Consider the following 16,597-nt stretch of genomic DNA (forward strand, 5'->3'; position numbering starts at 1 on the left):
AGAATATGCACTGAGTGTAAACCAAAAAACAGCGGAAGTATTCATGGGTAACTGAAATGAAATTAGTGCCAAACTAAATATCAAAGACAGGGACCACTTAGTACTACCTTGGAAGCTAAACAATATAATAAGGGCGGAGCAAGCAGGACACACGCAGCAGTCTAATAAGTGTAAGAAGTGCATTTCTCGCTAAAAGAAGTATCTTTGAGTCAGACACAAGCGAAAGTTCCCAAAGAAATTTCTGTGAATGTACATCTGGAGTCCATCATTTTGCGACATGAAGGACTGTGAGAAAACGCCAAAGGAATAGAACAGAATCGTTTGAGATGTGATGGTACAGAAGGCTGCTGAAATTTAAGCCTGAAAAATTCTGCGTGAAGCAAGCGAGGAAAGGAATATTTGGGAATCACCGGCTAGGAATACGGACAGGATGACTGGATATGTATTAAGTAATCACAGAAAAGCTTCCAATCTACGAGAGGGAGTCATTGACTGCATTAAGAAATCACAGAACAGCTTCCATTGTACTAGAGGGAGCTATAGATGGCAAATCAGTTAGCGGAAAGCAGTGATTGCAATAGATTTAACAAATAATGAAAGTCGTTGAGTTTCAAGTATTACTCTGAGGGAAGAAGAAATCTTACAGTCGACTTCAGACGACGACCCAGTAAAAAAGAATGCAGATACAGCGATACAGTATCAACGAACTTTGAATGTTAACGCAGAGAAGTTGAGAACGATGTTTATTTCGTGATCGGCGCTGTATCGCTGGTACTTTATTGCGAACGCACTCGACGCGAGACCCGCGGCGCGCCAGCGATTCTTTTCGAGTTTGGCGCCCGGCCGGCGAGCGCCCGGTCGCCAGACCAGAGAGATCAATAGCGCGGGCCGTGACGTCATCCGCGTGGCGGCGCTGCTGCGCCCGCGGCCCGGCGGCAGGTCGGTCAGTGTGCAGCTAGTCTCTGCACCGTGTGGACGGGCAGGTTGCTCGTAGCGGCTGCGTGGCGGAGCGTCAGGCCCACTAGCGGCTAGCGCGCGTCGCCTCGGTTCGTGCCGTGTGGGTGTGTAATCCAGTGGCGGAGAGGTGCGCCCATGTGACAGGCTGCGCTGCTGCCGTCGTCTGCCTGCTCGTGCAAGCGTCTCTGCCCGCCAAACAGTGAGTGCCTCTCCTGCTGATAATTCGCCTGATTAGCGGCGTTGTCGTGCCCGTGCGATTTGTTCGTGCAAACATACAGTGCCGCAGCAACGCCTGCTGTCTCTGCACTGTCTACACCACCACATACACGCGCCATCTAGCAGATGTATAGTGTAGCTAACAAGCGTCTGTCGCGGAATGAACGTTGAAGCTTGCCATCTGGTCGCCAACTGAAAGTCACACACGGCCTTACGGACAGTCATATGTTACGCATACTGCAAATATTCCCTTTCTAAGCGTATCACTATGATGAATTCCTATGCTACTGGTGTGTTAAAACACATGTCAACGTACAAAACACTTGAAGTATGACATTTTCACGATGAAGATACGGCTGTCCATAAGTTTTAATTTGTTGTATTGACGCCAATCTTGGAGAGAAAAGTGGTTTTCTATGTTATTTAATAACTATTTCCAATCAGAACTGATTTAAGCTGCTTAACTAAGTGAGTTGCGAACAAAGACTGGTATAATACTAAAATTTCAAGTACACCGATTGTTGGCAATTCATTGTTGTCCTGTTAAATCTTGCCTGACAGTACAGCGAAGTAATTCTGACTTTTTTCATTTTTCGACACGGGCGCCTAACAGGAAATTTTTCAGTGTGTCGTTAATAAGACAGGTCCGTTGGTCATGTCACTTCCTTCCTACTCGGCGAATAAACCTCAACGGTTGTTGACCTGTCAGTTATCAGCTGCTACTGGTTTCGCCTCCATAAGCTGAGCCCTTCTCAGTGGCAGTGATTGTGGTTTACCATATGTATCCTAATTGTTCTGCTTCCGCCGCTGTTAATAGTGTGTTGTTTCCTACTCTACTCTGACAAGTGTTTTTAGTGGGAATAATAGGTCATCTGCATTTAATTGGCTGCACACAGACATAACCGAGAAATGTTTTCTATTACCCCCCTAGTACTTTCCACACGGTAACCTCATGGAAATCGTGTGTTAGAAATAACTGTATTGTTTAGAAACTAAGCGTCACACATCTCTCACGCCTGCAAGCTGGTTCGACATCTTAAAAGAAATATCATATGTAAATTTAATTCGTGTGTGTGGCAATGTCAAAACGAAGTCCTTTACGCGCTTCTGTGATAGCCGGTGGAAGCGGGCGGACCGAATGTACCCACCGCGTATCAAACCGATGTATAGACGCGTGCAAGCGGCGTCCGGAAATGAATGTTGAACTGCTGTTAGTTACTCACGTGGTCCACATACTGCATAGGAAATAAGCTTTTCGATAACGCAGCTTTCTACTGAAAAGCTGGTTCCGATATACTTTATTTTCGTATTCTCGACATTGTGTTTGTTAATGCTGATTTCGTTGCGAAAGCAGGAAAGTGAAGACTCGCCTGATTTCAGTAGAATTTTTGCACCGCGTGAAAAGGCAACCCACAGAAAAAACATAATCGCGGCGCTTTTCATTCATATCGGTGAGAGTCCTCTATCGCGATTAACACACTCGTCTATTTCTGTTGATTCGACTGTCGTACATATTACATGCTAAACATCTCAACTAAACTGAAACAACAAATTCAGATATTAGTCAAGATGTGAGCATTTTATACCAACTAGCGAACCGGAGTAAATGAATTATTACTAAATGTTTCTTGCGATTACAAAAATGTTTCCTAAGATGTGCCTTGCTTATGTGATGTCTAATACCATAACTCCTGAACCTTCCGTAAGTATAATTTTAAAAATATCAGTTACTCAGCCTTTTTTATTTACAACGATTTCGGGGATTTTTGTGAATTAGTAAGAATAAATAGTAATCCGTCAAAAGCATTCTGCAGTCAACATGATATACTTAAAAAAAACTTCCTCTATATTTCAACATTGTTGGTTTCCCAGCATCACTTCACCCAATGTAAACATCACATAATGGAACCAAGGCCCGCTCCCTCCAAGAAAAAAAGAAAACTTGCCGTAAATAGTAAGCCTAAAATTTATTGACTGGTTGCGTTGTTTTAATTTACATTTTAAGTACACAGCCACGAAAACAACCTACCGAACATGACTGCTAAAGAAAGATCTTTAAGCACTTGCGCATACAACAGCCTTGCAGCAAAATTACACCCTTTTGAAGCTTTGTCGAAAATCTGCATGATTCAGAACCGATAGCAACATTCGTATAAGTAGGCTAATAGTAAAAGGAGAAATGACTTGCACATCCTTCACTCAGCCTTAGTGTGGCGCAAAGAAGCGTTAGGTATTGTGCTTTTTAACACTTACCCACTGATGTAAAGACCCACTGATGTAAAGAATGAATTTAACTGTAACATAATTATCTTCAAAAATAGAATATTTAAAAAAACGTAATTTCTTTTTGCAAGGCAGTGAGATGTTAAATAAACAAATCTTTATTTGATAGAAATTACGTAATACCGGCAGTGAGTCGTACTTGGGTAGCTCAGTTGGTAGAAATGAAATTTGCCGGCACGGTAGCTCATCGTGTTCGGTCAGAGGGTTGGCTGCCTTCTGTAAAGTGACATCCGCCCCGACTTGAAAAGAAGTAAGTGTAAAGCACTTTCCCGCGGAAGGTAGAGGACCCGCGTTCGAGTCCCGATATGGCACACTGTTTTAATATCACAGAAAGGTTCATATCAGCGCACACTCGGCTGCAGATGAAAGTTACTCTGGATATGGCAGCCTATATGACATTATTAGTAATGTGTCAGTAACAATTATTTCAGTTATAAAAATGAAATTATTGTAAGACGTTTGGAGTTCCGGTCATGAAAAGGGTAAAACGTTCTTGGACACTTCTCTTACTACAATGTCCAATGTAAATATTCGAAAGAGCCATCGTGTGCCTATACAAAACATAACCCCGAAGTCTTTTTGATTTATAGACGTTGAACGGATAAAGGCTAGCGGAAAGAGAAAAAATATTATCCTGACCTATACAAACGCGTTGTGTGTGCTGGTTTGGTAACTAAATTCTCAAGCAATTTGCTGTTTTATTTCTCGATCTAGAATCTCAAATTTGTGATGGCGGGTTGCACTGTTCTCGTTTCGGATTAGGAACCACGCAGCTATGATAGAGAAGGTATTCAGCGGTTCGGCGGGAATATGGCATGCCAATACGAGTTGTCAACTTGCCACAAGCGCGATGTTGCTGTTTTTTTGTTATTGGCTGTCAGTGTAATAATTATCTGAGCGTTATAATTATCTTTGGCAGTTCCAATCACTCCAGTATAAAAAAGCTTTGAAATTAATGGAAAGGACCTTTCTGGTTTTACATATGCTTTGTGTGTCAAATATTCACCAGATGAAAGTTGATTTCACTCATTTAACCAACGAAACCACGTCAACCAAATTCACTCACACGCATAGCAACGAAAACATCCCAATATGACAAATGTAATGATAAATTAATGTATAATCAGTAGATAAGAACGTGTTGCTGTCGAATCGTGTCATGCCAAATCCAATAATTGGTTTCAAAGCGTGACTGTAGCAGAAAAGCATTGTTTATAAAATACACAGGTTGAAAACAGGAAGTCGACGGAAGTACACTCAAAGCTGTTAGGCAGTGACATACCAAGAACCGTTTCTGAGGTGCAAACAATCGGAAAGAGCAGATTCTTCCATTTCAGAATGTTCCAAAAGTACTACTGTTACAAATTGGTCATTGGGTCTTCCCTACACATCTGCGCATTTACAGTTTTAGCAACTATATTAAATTAATTCCTTGTTAGGCAGTGAAGGAATTTCGTACTTTATTTCCTAGTATTGCAATTATTAGCGCAGTGTCGAGAGGAAATCACTCGATCCTCACTGTCTAAATTATCATTTATTTTACTATGTAGCGAGAAACAGTTTCAGCACGTCCTTGCCGTCGACAAATATCGTATTAAGTCACAGAACGTTCCGCACAAAACTAAAGAAGACTTCTTCGTAACTGTTTGCTACAGCCGTAGCTGCGATATTACTGTCATAATCGGACACAAGGTTTCGATTTTTATAATATCTCTCAGTAGATACACTGAAGCTACAAGGAAACTGGTATAGGCATGCTATTCAAACAGAGATGGTTTGTATACAGGCAGAATACGGCGCTGCAGTAGGCAATACCTATCTATATAAAACAAGTGTCTGGCGCAGTTGTTAGATCAGTTGCTGCTGCTATAGTGGCAGGTTATAAAGATTTAAGTGAGGTTGAACGTGGTGTTATAGTAGCGCACGAGCGGTGGGACACAGAATCACCGAGGTAGTGATGAAGTGGGGATTTTACCGTACGACCATTCCACGATTGTACGGTGAATATCAGGGATCTGGTAAAACATCAAATCTCCAACATCGCTGCGGCTGGAAAAATATCCTGCAAAAACGGGACCACCGACGACTGAAGAGAATCGTTAAACGTGACAGAAGTGCAACCCTTCCGAAAAATGCTGCCAGTTTCAGTGCTGGGACATGAAGACGTGTCAGCGTGCGAACCATCCAACGACACAGAGCTTTATGCCTTGCCTGGGCTCGTCAACACCGACGTTGGACTGTTGATGATTGGAAACATGTTGCCTGGTCGGGCGAGCCTCGTTTCAAATTGTATCGAGCAGATGGACGTGTACGGGTATGGAGACAACCTCATGAATCCATGGACCCTGCTTGTCAGCAGGGGACTCTTCAAGCTGGTGGAGGCTATGTAGCGGCTATATACAGGACGGTCAGAACCAGTCCGAAATGCTTGTAAGAGCGTGTTGTAGGAGAGGCTATGCTGATAAGCAATTAAGAAAATAATTGGATACGTTGCTCCGTTTCGGAATTATTTAGCATTATTTAGCCAATGATGATGATCTGCGCACAAATTCAAGCACTTTCACGCGCTAAAATGCGCTATTGTACCAACATTTGGTGGTCTGTGAGCAACCACTTGATGAAATGCTCATTACCAGTTGAAATATGACTTTTTTGGAAGTGACATATTTAAGCTAGGTGACAAAAGCTACGATTGTTCGATTTGAGGAAACCAAACGAAGGACATGTTTGTTGGCTACAACGCCTCGCAGGCTGCTTGAGTCTGTGCGCGAGCGACGACTTGATAGGCTAACTTCAGCCTAATTAACTTCGAAACGGCGCGACGTATTTAATTTTTTCTTAACAATCATTTCTCAGTACAACTGCCCCTGCAGCACCCTTACAAACTTTTCAGTGTGTTTCTGACCACCCTGTGTACAGGATAAATGAACTTCCTCGTTGTGTCCTCGGCTCAGATCTTTTGTAATCTCTTGGCGAAATAAAAATAAATTTACTAACTACCATGTTTGGTTGTTAAGCAATAGCATGACAGTGAATCGACGCAGCTCCTCGTGCAAGACCCTTCCGCCTTGTGTCACATCTTTTGGCCGTGTCCTACGTGAGTGACAGAAGCAAGCGACAGCACGTGACAGCTTCAGGCGACAAAACACAACCGCAGGTGTAGTTACGGAAGTGTCCTACGTGAGCGACATCTGTGTCGCTGCCTGTCTCCCGCTGCAACTGGCGACGTTTGAATTCCAACGTGTTTGAATCTTGTTGCTGCAGCACGCGCGGCACAGAGCGACAGCCATGTGTCTTCTTGGCAAAGCAGTGGAGCAGACGCGACGGCAGCTATGAATTACTTAACATCCGATTTTAAGAAAGCTATTCAGTGAAAAAATTTGATTCTTCCGCTACCTATAGCTTGATATCCTCAAATGATAAAGGTCAGAATTTATTTTCGTTATTCGTCATAGTTAATGCTGCACGAAATTTTTAAGACTTTGCAGAGGTAAAATCACATTGTGCAGACTTTACGTATAGTTCATTTAAGGCCATACATTATTGCATATGAAATGTAACCAATATATCTAAATTGTATTTGAAGTTGAGACTGCAATGATATCTCTTTTCATTCTTGAGATATTGATTGTTATATCTGCAGACGGGTCGCTCTTGGCGCGTCCGAACCTTTCCTGCGCTTCGGGAATCAAGTGGTCGTAAAAGTCGTCGTATCTCATAAAAGGTTCAAGATATCGAAACGACGAATTTTGGAAATGACAGCACGCAGGAAGGACTATTTTATCATATGGTAAACACTCGATACGTTTTTGTAAACGCGTGAGCAAAGCGGAAACAAGACTCCCTATAACTTACACCATGAGGTTTTGTCAACATTTTCATAGCTAAACAAAGGGAGAGAAACAGGTAAAGGCGGTATCAAAGTGACCAGCATGGGATCTAGTTTGACATGAAAATATTTAACTGTTTGAAAGTAATCATGGTAATGTACAAGAACTTAATTAATAAGCTAAGGAAAAATTGAAATATTTTACGAATAGCTGCTGTAAACGAAGTGTCAAAAATGTCATCTGTTCAAGACCTAGTTATTTTGCGCACAAAAAGATACATTGGTGCGGTATTTAAATGTCAAAAAGGCTTCAAATGGTTCAAATGGCTCTGAGCACTATGGGACTTAACAGCTGTGGTCATCAGTCCCCTAGAACTTAGAACTACTTAAACCTAACTAACCTAAGGACATCACACACATCCATGCCCGAGGCAGGATTCGAACCTGCGACCGTAGCAGTCGCGCGGTTCCGGACTGCGCGCCTAGAACCGCGAGACCACCGCGGCCGGCCAAAAAGGCTTCCTTCGAGTCAAGTACATCAGGAAGGCAAATGAGGAGTCAGTATGATCATGCTTTCTGAATAAAACGTGAAATTCAAAAATGGAAGAAATCAGTCAAATATTTTATGAAATGATTTGTGTAAAAGAAATAAGTAGATCAGAGAAACGTTCTACGTGCCTTTGAATGATGATCGAAATCATGAACAGAAAATGAGGTGCACCAAACATTTCCCTAATATTTTTTATTTCACACTTTTAGACAAATCATTACACAAAACGTTTGACTTACTTTTCAAAAATTTTGTGAGCTTTACTTTTACAGACTATTTCGAGTAATCGAAACGTTTGGCCTTAACACTGACTGCTGATGAATTACGTTCGCAACATCAAATATCTGTAAAATTTCATGATTCATTGTAATTTATTAGGAATTAAATGTGTGTGATACACTGGGATAGGTGTAATCAAGTTCTTTGGCAAGACCTTAAAAATATATTTAGCGATGCAGTGTAAACAGTATACATAAAACTTAGTATAGAGAATCGTAACTGAGTCAGTAAAAATGTAAGACCGAATGGGGATGGAACCAAGGACAATTTCCCCACATACAATTATGAACTGCATACACTACCCTTAAGACTGAATGGGGATGGAACCAAGGACAATTTCCCCACACATAATTATGAACTGCATACACTACCCTTACACCACAGCTCCCTATCTTTCGTCCGATATCAAACTGTGTACTTATGTTTGCATTTAGCGTAGTTAGTCATGTAATAGTCATTCCTCCACATTTATTGGCTGTTAAAAAGTTCTTGATCATGTAAAAAAAGATTCGTATGTAATTTATTGATGAGATAGTCGAATGCTCCACTGCTCATTCACGTGTATTCGAAGAACTTGTCTGGTGATCTTCGTAGTTGCCGATACTTACGAAATTCTCAACGGAGATTCCTCCCTTGGTAAATTTCATGCACAGCATTCCTTTTCGTTTTATTTTCTGAAGTAAATCTAATTCTGGAGCCTTACTCCCCAGCTACACTATTCTACAGGTTAAGGACGCCGTTTTATAGAAACAGCTTATTGGCTCTAGGAAGCCATCTTGAAGCGCGACATGGTCGCTCGTACGCAGGACACCCAAGGTTTTCGCCCAATGTTGGTGTTTGTCGCTGGAGTGTCCTGTATCCAAAGTCCCTCGCTGTCGCTCACGTAGGATACAACCTTAGAGGCAACGCCAGCTGTGTTCGCGAATTGTTGGTCGCCGGCGTAGTGCGAGACTTAACAATTCGGCGCGTAGTACGAGACAACAATTCGGCTAACGGCGGCCCAGAGAGGAATTAAAGTGGGGCGGGTGTTCCGTTTTTAGACGGCGCGGCGGGAAGGTGTGGTAGCTTGGCTTGGGTCAGGCCCGTGCGGTGTACCGGTAAGCGGCCGACATTAACGTAGCTCAGCTTGTAAACATCCTGCCGGCCGGCGTTACTGGGAGCTCCCGTGCTGTCCGAACCACGTTACAGAGCCACCAACACAGCGTGTGTGGCATGTTTTGAGGAGCCTGGCTGCTGCTAAAAGTCATTGTGTGTCTTGCTCTGTACACACTGTCTCGTGCACAGTAGCTGCGTTATATAGCCACAGTGCATTTTACACATGCATGATACACATCACTGCCAAAGAAGAGATGAACCAGCTCCTCTCCCCCCCACTCAACGGACTATATCTGTACACCATGAGCCACCTCGCAATGTGTAACTGAGGATACTTTGTGTACAATTGTTACTTCCTCCTCCCTCGCTTTTCCTGTTCCAGTCGCGAATGGTTCGCAGGGAGAACGATTGCTGGTTTGCCTCTGTGTGAGTTCGAATCTTTCTAGTTTTGCCTTCGTGGTCTTTTCGCGAGCTACACGTTGGAGGAACCAATATATTAGTTCACTCTTAAAGGGACGTACACTCTGGAAACTATCAAGGATAAACCACACTGTGACTCTGAACGCCTCTCTTGTAGTGTCTGCCGCTGGAATTGGTTGATCATCTCTGTGACACTTTCGTGCTAACTAAATGAACTTTCTATGTATCTTCTCTATTTCCTCCATCAATCCTATCTGGTACGGATCCCATACTGATAAGCAGTATTCAGGTACTGATCGAACGCGGTTTTGTAAGCTACCTCCTTGTAAGTGGTTGGACGTAGTTTCCTGATGGTTCTCCCAATGAATCTGTCTGGCATCTACCATACTCGCGATTAATTTTATTGATCGCTCTGTATGCATATTTATAGCGATTTTATGACAGTAGCTGCTTCCAGTGATCGTTCTGTATATCCACAATAGGTTATATTTGTTTATGTTGAAAGTCAGTTGCCATTCCCTGCTCCAAGAATCGATCGTCTGCAGATCTTCCTGTATTCCGCTTCAGTTTTCTAGTATTGCCACTTCTCTATACAGAACAGGAACATCCACAAAAAGCCTTATCGAACTTCCGACATTATCCACTGCATCACATACGTATATTTCGGAAAGTAATGGACCTATAACATATCCTTGACATGCACCCGACGTTATTATTACTTCTGAAGATTTTTCTTCCATTGAGAACGACATGCCGTGTTCTGTTTGCTACTCTCTCTTCAGTCCAGTCATATAGCTGATCTGATACTCCGTTCGCTCTTATTTTATTAGACTGCAGAGCGTAACTATTGAACGCTTTTCGAAAGTCAAGGAACGTGTAATCAACCTGGGCGCCAATACCTACTGTTTTCTTGGTGTCGTGGACGACTTTTTAAATATTCTTATCGGCCAAACACGATCATGCGACAACTTCATTCTTTATTGTTTCCTGTTTCACCAGTCCTCCGCTTTCTCCTTGTGTATTTTCCTTGTTGCTGACGATGTTCCCAATTTCTTATTTCTTCTGCCTTGAGAACCTTCTAAATTTAATATATTTTCCTTAAAAAAGGTTTCTTTCCGTTATTTCCGATTCTTTAATGTTGTTTCTTTCTGTTCTTATTTCTGTAATCCATGGTTTTTTCCTTTTAAAAGAAGTACAGGAAAAATGTGTTTCTTTAATTTGTTCTCATTCATTCAGTAGAAGCATTTATTTAGGCCCTTTTTGTCTGATCCGATGCAGTCAGTATCCATTTCCTCCGCTTTCAGAGGAGCCCTTAGACCTGTTTATACGCGGTATAGGCTACAGCTAGCTCCCGATTACCAGGATGCTGATTATTTGTGCATAGTTCGCTTATTCTTCAAAAATTAAAAACCCAAACCTGTTATACAGTGGAACCTCATTATTCCGTACTAGATGTGGCAGTATAACACTCGGATTATCAAAAATTCTGAGAACTTAGAGTTTACTTTGTGACGAATGCGTTTCTCAGAGATCAACTTTGCCTAATATTTGATGTGAAGAATGTAACTCAGTCCTGTCACTAAATTTAGCCATATCGGCCATAACTTGCTGTATTAGTCCTGTCATTAAAGGAGCCATATGTGCAAAGCGGGGGTCACTCGAATAATAATCGAACTAGAAATGACTGTGCTTGTCTAATAACAGAGAAGAAAAGCTAATAGGTGTCTCCTGATTTCTCAAGTTTTGAAGTAACTGAAACTAAGAATATTTAACTATTTCCGGAATTAACTGTATATCAAGCTGACACACGTAGTCAAGATTCATAAAAGTATAACATGTTGAGTATTCATCCATCTCTCAAAATCAAAAAAGCTTCTCCTAACAAAATATTCCACCAAATGACTGGACAAACCGTGGTGTGCTACTGACGTAATGCAGTACACTGCACATTAATCCACACGAGAATTAGCACAAAAACAAGAATACATGCAAATGCAGATAAACTCCCAGCGATTAAAAAGCGAATGAAAAATAAAGACTAATAAATTGGTCTAATTAGTTATAATTGCAGTTGTTTGCAATAATGACAGAGTTGGAAGCTAATGGTTTGCAGAATTATAATGTTTATTGTAAAAAATGGTTTAATGAACGAAAATTCTGAATGTTATTAACAGGAAAAAGATTGCAGTTCAAAGGGATAATTTACAGTTACGTAAACTTAGTGAGAGTAAGAACCTACCACTGCTTTTGCAAAAGGTCTTTCGAGTATTCTTTAGAGAAATAGTTCGCGTGAATTCAGTTTTTTTCTCAGGGTCAGTCTCCACTTATCTGGTAATGACCGCGAGTCTTCGAGGTCCGCATCGTTGGTCCATAATCCTGGAGCGCGCAGTCTTGTAATTATCGTCGTCTTGCAGTTCCTCTTGATCGTAGCCGACCGTTGCGAGTGTAGAAGGAATACGCGATGTTTGTAGAAGTATCTACATGCAGCGACGAAAGTAAGATAGGTCATTAAATTAACGGGTCACGTATTCCGACTTAATAAGTTTCGTTAGCCGTTATTAGCCACAGTTTCAGTTTTATGGTTTCCCGATCGATCGACATTTTACAGTAGAACCGTCCGCAGTAAGAAAGAACATTAATTAATATATTAGTAATTCGAGTTAACAGTCCGCGGTATGCATCAAACTATCCGTGCTGTGCGCAAACCTCACCGTATAATAACAACGGTCTCGCGGCGATCGGCACTCCATACGCTGTCGGTAAAAGTTCTTAGCATCACTTTACAACACTGATATGCGTTAACATCATCTTCTTAATTTCACTGCCCGCGGAGTGCACTAGTCTGTAATGTCTACAATCAAAACAGTGCACTTCGAGCGTTCACGCACTTAAGCAGTCTGCACGTCATAGCTTTTAAGATTTTTCCGAGTAGTGGCTCCGACTAATAAGCAACGCGACACGTATGGTTATCAGTTCCTAGTCCGCGGTACACAAAACATGTCACTGTCCAAACAGTTATTTTACATCGATCACGGACACAATACACACTAACACTCACGTGGCACAACAATCACCTTGCTGTTCTTGTTCCCGACTTTGTTGGTGCTTTTCTCTATCGACCTATCGATATGTTTCTACACCGTCCAACACATAAAACTTCACATTACTTTGTTCAAGGAAAATGAATTTAAACCATATGATAAAGAAAAGACAAAACATAGAGCCTCAGAACAAATGAAGATAGCAAATACATTCATGACCATTCCATGACGTAAATAGAAACATAGTTGTACAAAGACATTTACAGCATTCACCCCGAAATAATTCTTTCATTGTATCACGCAATTGAAGCAGGAAACAAGCAAAAAGGAAGTGTAGGGAAAAATTAAAAAATCTGTATCGTTCTGTAGTGTTATTTTCATAGCTTATCAGAGGAAAACAGATTTTAGAATGCCTTTCTAGAATTTTCAGCAGCTGTTGTCTATCCTCGAAAGGCTACCACCAGCCACTGACAGCTGACGTATTCAGAATTTGTAACCAAGTCGGCTGGCTGCGAAGTTAAGACAACCATTAGGTAAATTCTTGTTTAAACTCCTCTCTTTCCCTGGGCTATTAGGCTTAAAATAGAAACGCCACTTTCCCTGCTTGCCCTAAAAAACATGCAAAGCTCGACTCGCTCTTTGCTGTTTTAGTTTCCCCGCAACGCTTCTACACTGTTCTCTGTCGTAATTTTCAAACAAGACTTCTTTCATGTTGTTCTTAAGATGTCACGCCTTTAAAATTCCAAGTTCAGCACCAATGTTTTTCAACAGTTCTCTTTCATCCATCAATTCTATGCAGTTTACCTAACTTTGCATCCGTGGACAATAACCATCTTTTTTCTCCTTGGTGTTTTACTGCACTCCCAATAAACGAGGGCAATACAGTACAACACAACTCAGTATTAACCTGTCAACTAACACCCTGCTTGGAAGGGTTTGTAAATTCGTTGTCAGCTCCAGGGGAGTAGCGGATAAGTAATGCAGTAGGCTTTGGGATGTGACACGTGGCTGTTTTTTTTTTATTTAACAGCAAATAGGTTTCCAGTAAAAACATTTGTATTGTGATTATCAGTGTTCTTCAGTTATTCGTGCAATATCGCGGCCGCGTTAACTCATGTGGTAGGGAGGTTGCTTTACGTTCTAATATCTTTCTATAGAATTTTTGCTCTCAAAAAATCTACCTCTAGTACCATGGAAGTTACTTGCTGAGATATTAACACGTGTCCGGAAATTCCGTCCCTTTGTAGAGTTCCTGTTTGGTCAGCGTTTCTACAGAGAATCACCCATTTTTATCTTATCAGTCCACTTTAATTTTCAGAATCCTTCTGTAACACTACATCTAAAACGCTTCGAATCTTCTTATTTTTCCCTCCTTGTTCCCCTAGTCCATGAGTCACTTCAACACAATATTGTGCTCCAGACGTACATTCTCAGAAATTTCTTCTGAATTGAGGCCGTTGTTTGATACTAACAGACTTCTGTAACCGAGGATTACTTTCTTTGCATGTGCCACTCTGTTTCTTATATTCTCGTTGCTTCGTCCGTCATCCGTTATTTTGCCTTCAAGGTAGCAGAATTCCTTCACTTCGTGTAGTGCCTGGTACCCAATTTCAATAAGATTCCCGTTAATCTTACTTTTGTTCCTCGTCATTGCCTTCGTCGTTCTTTGGTTTACTTACAAACCATATTCTGTTGCTGCTAAGTTGAATGTAGATTCCATTTGGCAGGTGCTGTAATTCTTCTTCGCTTACACTGAAGATAGAAACGTTATCAGCGGAACTTGTCATTGATATTTTTTCACCCTGCATTTTAATCTGGGAACTATATTTTATCTCTGTCATTGCTTCTTCGATTTATAGATTGAACAGCAGGGGAGAAAGACTCTCTATAGTACGCCCTGTTTAATCTGAGAATTTCGTTCTTGGTTTTACAAAGTAATTGTCCCCTCTTGGTTCTAGTACATATCGTATATTACCCGTCATTCTCTGTAGCTCACTGGTATTATCTCGGAATTTAAAACTACTTATACTATTTTACGTTGTCGAAAGCTTTCTTCAGGTCGACAAAGCCTTTGAACTTGACTCGATTTCTTATAAGTCTTGATTCAGTCAACAGTTGCAGCGTCGGAACTGCCTGTCTGGTGCCTTTACCGTTCTGAAAGCCAAACCAATCTTTTCATTCTAACAGGTTTGCAATTTTCTTTTCCATTCTACTGTATAATATTCGCGTCAGCAACTTAGATGGATGAGCCAAGTTGTTTTTGTGACACCGTATTTTACGGTTGAGCTGTTTTTGCTACTCCGTATTTTACGGACTATAAGATGCACTTCTTTTCTTCGAAAAATTGCCTTCAAATGTCAGGTATATCTTATACTCTAAATAAATATAAAAATGTGCAGTGTTTTATTTAGAATTCCCGCCATTCTGAAAAATGGCCATATATTTGATGCGGTGGGGAACATATCTCTATATGGCAATAATGGATTCAACTGGCCGCAGAAGAAAAACTATAGAAAATGAGCGAGATTAAATATGCAAAGAGAGGAGTGAATGAAAAATTGCAAAAACTAGCTGATGACTTATTGAAATTGATTCAAAGACACCGCCAGAATGGCACTAGAATCAATACAGCTAGCGCTACATAGGAACTTAGTCTGTTGAGGGTGGAGTTGGTTGGTGCTACAGGTTTATGATGCGTCATGGACTTCGCATGCGAATGAAAACCAAAATATGTCAGAAAATGCCCCAAGAGTATGAAGAGAGAATATTTCCATTGCTTTACTATTCAACATCGAAAGAAAACCAGTGTAGAACCAAGCCAAACAGTAAAAATGGGCGAAACTTCTGTGACATTTGATGCGCTGAGTAACAGAACTGTTGTTGCCACGAAAAGCGCTAAAACTGTAACTATAAAAGGAAGTGTACATGGAAAAAATGCACTACACTGTTGTCATTTCAAGCGCAAAACAATGCCAAAACCTTCTGAAATACTGTGAGGTGGTGGTGTTCATGTTCATGACAAGGGTTGGATAGACAAGGCTAGTATGAAAGTATGGAATAACAGAATGTGAGAGAGAAGGAAAGGTGCTTTGTTGAAGAAGAGTTCTCTTCTTGTGCTGGATCGGTTTAGTAATCATTTAAAAAATCTGTGAAAAAGAAATTGCAACAGGGAAATACAGAGCTTGCTGTTAGTCCAGGAGGACTTACTTCGCAGTTGCATCTTATTGATGTCTCGATAAATAAACCATTTAAAGCATATATGAGAGAGGAATGGAACAAATGGATGAAACCCAACATGAATTCACGCCGAAGGGAGCTTTAAAACGACCTGCAATCAAACAAGTGTGTCAGTGGATAAAAGAGTCATGGTCTAGAGTGAGATAAGACACTATGAGTAGTGGGACTACCTTCATTGTGGTGCATTTTGTTAGTGTGGGTTGCCTACATTTGGGGCAGATATGCACTCAGGCAAACCTATTGGTCTCCTGGATTGGCCGGTACTGAACGTATTGTTCTCCTTTAATTGACAGGTACTTAACCTATTATTCTCCTAAAACGATCCTGCCTTTTGTTTGACAGGCAGTTAACCTATTGTTCCCCCACCCACTCCCCCTCCCCCATCCCCCCTCGCTGCTACAACTACATGTTCAAGTCTGAGTTATTGGAATAGCCCTTGCCGCTTTTATCAATTTGACTGATTACTTAATGAAATTGATCAATTATTTACCCTCTCCCCTCCCACCCTCCCTCCCGGGTTTTGGCAGGAAAAAGACTCAGTTGATCGATCATTTGGAGGGAATTCGATTGTAGTGTATGGAATATTATCGATTTAAACAATTTAGGGTATTCTAGGCAGTGTACGGAATATATGGAAATTGGTGGAGAGGAAGGCTCTCATAACATGCAATTCGAGGGCATATTGTCTAT

At 41.2% G+C, this 16,597-nt stretch overlaps 1 protein-coding gene across 1 annotated transcript in view; it reads left to right on the plus strand.

The window, feature by feature from the left end:
• The first annotated feature begins 1,077 nt into the window (after positions 1-1,077).
• Positions 1,078-16,597, plus strand: part of LOC124605827 (protein retinal degeneration B) — a 575,027-nt gene continuing 559,507 nt past the window's right edge. The window contains exon 1 of the mRNA XM_047137749.1: positions 1,078-1,156. The gene's annotated coding sequence lies outside the window, so the exon portion shown is untranslated. The remainder of the gene's footprint in view (positions 1,157-16,597) is intronic.

This window comes from Schistocerca americana, chromosome 1, assembly GCF_021461395.2.
Source record: "Schistocerca americana isolate TAMUIC-IGC-003095 chromosome 1, iqSchAmer2.1, whole genome shotgun sequence".
In the NCBI taxonomy this organism is placed as follows: domain Eukaryota; kingdom Metazoa; phylum Arthropoda; class Insecta; order Orthoptera; family Acrididae; genus Schistocerca; species Schistocerca americana.